This window comes from Camelus ferus, chromosome 36, assembly GCF_009834535.1.
Source record: "Camelus ferus isolate YT-003-E chromosome 36, BCGSAC_Cfer_1.0, whole genome shotgun sequence".
NCBI lineage: Eukaryota > Metazoa > Chordata > Mammalia > Artiodactyla > Camelidae > Camelus > Camelus ferus.
Genome location: NC_045731.1, coordinates 19,163,701 through 19,168,933, shown reverse-complemented (window position 1 = coordinate 19,168,933; position 5,233 = coordinate 19,163,701). Strand labels below are relative to the sequence as shown.

Below are 5,233 nucleotides of genomic sequence, written 5' to 3'. Positions count from 1 at the left end.
GATGACGGGCAGATCTTCCACTGTCTGACTTTTCAGTTTCTAGAAACTGACCCGTGATCTCAGGTGATTGGGCAGCAGCAGTATCACAAACATAAACAGCTCCCCATATAATAGACCTAAGCCAAGCTCCACGACAGGGTGTCAGCCCCTACATGACTCTGATCCACCCACAGAACTCTGCCGAGTTACCTTGGATCCGGAAGCCACAACAAGCCTCGTGGGACACACCAACTTTCCACCTGGAATCCAACTGGTAACTGCCATCCACAAAGGTTGCAGCATCTTTTCAGTGTTGGGGGAGGGACTGCATCAGACGAGAGATTCCTAAGTTAAAAGTAATTCTCTCCATTAGCATCCCATGGCTCTGTATTTCCGACCCTCTTTCCTTTAGTTCAGATCTCAATACACATTACAAAGAGAGGGAAGTGTGTGCATTTTAAGTTTATATTTCCACACGACTTTAACCTGTCTAACAGTTACACATTCACAAAGACCACCCAAAGGAATCTTATATTTGTGTAAAAGCCATTCACTCAAAATACATATCCGTCTGTTGCTTTTCTGCTGAAACACCCACAGTCTCAAGACATGGATCCATTTGTTTCATGGGGGCTGAAATTCCTACAAATGAAGCCCATTCTAGTGTACGCATTACGGTCTGTCTCTTTTGCTCTTAGTACTGTTTTGTAGAACTACTTGTCTTTGTTATGGGCATATGCCATTTATTCTCCATGTAGGGAAGGATAGCACATTCATTCTTTCTGTTGGAAGTTGACTCAATATTTATAAAGGAAACTGAATCGATTTTATAAAAAATAGGCATTTGAGTTTGGTCACGATATACTCATAAGAATGAACATTTTTCAATATTTTCGCTTGCATCTTTTTTCTGAATACATGTGTGTTGAGGACATGCAAGGAGCAATAATGGATTGGTGTGTGCTGAATGATACTTGACACCCCTTTGAGTATTTTCTTTTGAATTATCATGGTTCCCTTGCATATAAGTCAGCCAACAGTACTCTTTGGTTTTTGTTTGATATTTTGATTGTTTGCTTGTGGTTTGTTTTGCAAACACATTATTCCATGCATCACTCCATTTGCATTAAACAGAGAGACATATAAGATGATTCAGTTAGTATAGTGCTGATAATCTCCTATGTTTCCTGCTTCCCTCTCCCAAATTTAGGGATTTGTTTCCCTCCTTGCATTCTACTTAGTTTACTCTCTACATCTCATGGCTATTCATACATTTCAATTGATGTTTTTCTTATTTCCATTTCATGTTGCTACTTTTCTCTTCAGGGTATAATTCTCAATCTTTGTTTAAGGATAAATTTTCAACTGTTGAATACTATTCAGATTTGCCAGTCTGTGAAATTGTCTAGATGTGCCGTTATCAGATATTGCGTCCTTGTGTCATAGGCTACTCTAGACTGCAGCTTTTTCTCATTCAGGTTTTGGTTTATGTATTTGCACTCCTTCCTGTCCTGCAATATTTGTGTCAAGTTATCAGCTGAAACACTTCCGGAGTTTCTGATGTGACTACTTTTCTATTCAGGGTAGAATTCTCAATCTTTCTTTTAGGATAAGTTTTTAACTGCTGAATTATTTTACACTTTGCCGATCTGTGAATTTCCCAAGCTCTGTCGTTAATGGTAATGGCTGTTTTGTGGCATAGGCTATCGTATAATGCAGCTTTGTCTCATTCTTGATTTGGTGTATTTTTTGGCACTCCATCCTGTACTGTGATATTTCTGTCTAGGTATCAGCTGAAACACCTGTGGGGGTTCTGTTTTCACTGAGTTGCTGTCCTCTGGGTGCATCGAAAATCACAGAGCTTAACATGATATTTGATGATTTGAATGAAAATATAGCTGCTTGTAGGTGTATTTGAATTCCATATTATTTGGATGCTGTTTTCTCCTGGTTTCATAAAGATGATTCTTTCTTGGCTTTCAGTAATTTTCAGTCTGCTTTTTCTCCAAATACCTATTCAGAGTTTGATTTTTATATCTAGCTTTTCCCTATGGGGCTCTTATGAATCCTAGTCATTCATGCTTTGTCTTACCCAAGGATTCAACAGCAATATTTGCATTGGTTTACACTTTCTGTTCTATGCCATCTTCTGATACAGGGATTTGTTTTCCCTTGTGTTCACGTACAATCACGAGTCCCTCTGCATTATCTAGTCTGCTTAGGACTGAATTTTGCCCTGCTATTATCTCATACATTGAGTATTCTGATTTTATTTGGCTCGTCTGAATGATTTCCTTCCCCCATTCTTGTATTGTGCCTTTTGTGATTCTGAGACAAATTTTAATTAGGTTTTCTCTCACCTCGGATTTCAATACATGCTCTGATAATGTTTCATAATCTAGGTGTTTGAAAGCTTTATTTTGGACCTTCAATCTCTTTGAAACAGAAAATGTTACTTCCTGTTTCTTGTACTATACGTCTTTATCCCTACTGTTCTAGTACTATCAGGTATGAAGTGTAGAATTGTAGGGCTTGGTAAAGTGAAAATTTTAGTCTCTTTGTGGTTGGCAATTCCATGATATTTCTGTGAGGACAAATTTTCCTGCACATTGATTCCATGTCGTTTTCCTGTGTGTGTGGTCTTGTATAACTCTATCTGCTGGTGTTGCCTTTGATGTGATTAACGCACCATACTCTCATCGTTTAGAACATTCTCAGATTTATTACGGCTTATGTCACTTTTCTGAAAGTTCAGAGGAACCTTCCCCTTGTGGAAACGGAGCATCTAAATATTTTAAGCTTTGCAGGCTGTTGTATGTCATTTTGTAGTGTTTTCTAAAGAGCACATTGACAGTGCGCTTGTCCTTTCTACTTCCATAAGAATGTTCCAATCTTACCAGTTCTTCCCAGAGCTTCTCGGTCCACAGAAAAACCAGTGGAAACATATCTATGCATGTCATGCAACAGGGCCTGCTGCCATTATTGCTCAACCCGCCTAGGTGTCCTCGGCGCTGTGCATTGTCAAGGCCATCCAAAATGTAGCATCTGCATTTGGGAGATAATGGTGAAGTAAATGCTTCAACTTCTCACGCTGTGGACCTAGACAAAAGCTCTTTGTTCTCTCATCCTTGTGGCTTGGGACGACGAAAGGAAACCCAGCTGTCCCGCATCCTCTGCCTCATACAAACCCTAATCCCAGTACAGGCTAAGACTTTAGCTGATCCAAAGGCTTTGAAAACTGATTTCAACCCCAAGGCCCCCTGGATTCCTCAGACCAGATGCATGATTTCTCTGATTGAGCCTCCACGTGCTCTGTTGGCAAAATGCCAAATTGGTCCCTGGGCCTGCAGATGCAGTGCATGTGGCCATGAAGCATTTCGATAAAGTCAACTTTGCACACCGGAGTGTTTGCTTTATCATTGGGGTTCAAGGTCAGTTTTCTCTCTTGGTAGGGCCAACCACAATCCACAACACACTCCAGATCCCTGAGACAAAGCGTGTGACATCATCCATAGTCCTATACCTCATTTTACGCATCCACTTCTAGCTCAAATTCGGCTGCACTTTTCTTAGCCTCAGAATCAATTGTGGGGATAATTTGTGCTGATTTATTTCAGTTCTGTCAGCTTAGCATGTGCTGTGCACTCTTCTAACACTCATAACATCGCTTTGAATCCCATATGTCCGGTCCGCTAAAGAGTGTACGAGCAATTGAAACAGAGTTTCACCTTTGCTGCTCCATTACCAGAGGTCAGGTACTGCACTGATTTCCATTCTCTAATTTGCTTCACCTCTATCCACGTTTCCTGAGGCATCATACTGTCTTTGCATGTAAGGGAGCACTCTTCGGCAATTCTCCTTATCCAAGGGCTTGGAGAGTGGATGTTTAAATTTCTGTGTAATTGGGAGCAAGTTAGCATATGATGCACTGGTACACAGCCACCTGGGCGTCAATAAATCAACACTTTCCTTATATAACTCACCGAAATTGGATTCCCTGTTTATCTCTTTTTTCTATACATTCATGTTCTTAGTGTTTGTCTGGAGACTACATTTTTGTCATTGTTTTGATACCTCAGTTGCAGCCTTTCAAAAGTTTAATAAAACTGATTTACATATTTTGAGATTTATATGAAATTGAAGTTAGTTTTTGAAACATACTAAATCTACTTACAATCCACACTTGTCAAATTCAGGTACCATTTTGTCAGCTCTAAGGAAAATCTAGACAGGTAAAATGTAAAATACCACTCGAAAATGATGAAGGGGACAGGTAACCTCTTTACTTTTGATGCCTCCAACACCAACAGGAACAATGAAATAATTATTTTAAGCATGAAATTACCCCCATACGTGGTTTCCCTTGTGCATGTGGTGCCCTTTCCACTCAAAGACACATACTGACCAATGTTCTCATTTCAAGCACTAATATTTCTCTCCAGGAAAACACAAGGAATCTGAAATAAGATTTTAATATTTACGCTTGGTTCAAAAAGGAACTAGGGGCATTAGTGTAATGAGAATCTAGCTGCAGCTTTGCTAGTCTATTGAGAAACAGGTGCTCTAGTATCAACCATAAGAACGCTAAATCATAAGATCATGTTGGGTAAAGCAGTTTAACACAACCAAGTCTGCACCCACATGACATACAGCACCCTGGCTTGAATGAAGGGAAAATACTGTCAACAAAAAAAAAATTTCCTTACAAATCTATGGCGACTTTTACTGTTCACTTCACTAACTGACATATAATTGTTACCTATATTGTTTAGAAAACTGTAGGCCTAATTCATATTCAAGTTCAGTCAAAGAATCCCCTCACTTACCACACTCCGTTCACCCCAAAGAAGACGTAACACCTGAATTTGCTGAATTTAGGGGAACGTCATCATTTCTTTGTCTGAGATATTCATTTAATTTCTATCTATTATAGTCGAGAGTATTTGACCATTGAGGATTTCAGTGTTGTGCACAGAGTGTGAAGTTGTAGGAAAACTGGTTCTAGGAGGGGCTTGCTCTTCTCCTATTGGCTTCATTGCAGCTCAATTTCTGATCCTCTGAAATGGATGCCTGAGAGGATAGGAGGGAAGGGCAAGTGCTTGATAGGTACTCCCAACACCGGGTAAATGCTTTACCAGGATGTTCATTCCCTGTGGTCTGTGTGATTTTTAAATGCCCCTTGGGACGTGTGGATTCTCACGACCTCTTTCAAGACCATGGGCAGGTTTATCAACTCTGACATCTCTTCTCTTTT

The 5,233-nt window shown here is 39.9% G+C and overlaps 1 long non-coding RNA gene across 1 annotated transcript; it reads right to left on the bottom strand.

Annotated features, from left to right (window-relative positions):
• Positions 1 to 228: 228 nt before the first annotated feature.
• On the bottom strand, positions 229 to 4,739 carry LOC116661771. The gene is made up of 3 exons (XR_004317735.1): positions 4,667 to 4,739; positions 1,233 to 1,234; positions 229 to 239 (listed from the first exon to the last, which is right to left on the bottom strand). It is a non-coding gene; the product is annotated as an uncharacterized LOC116661771 (long non-coding RNA).
• Positions 4,740 to 5,233: the final 494 nt, after the last annotated feature.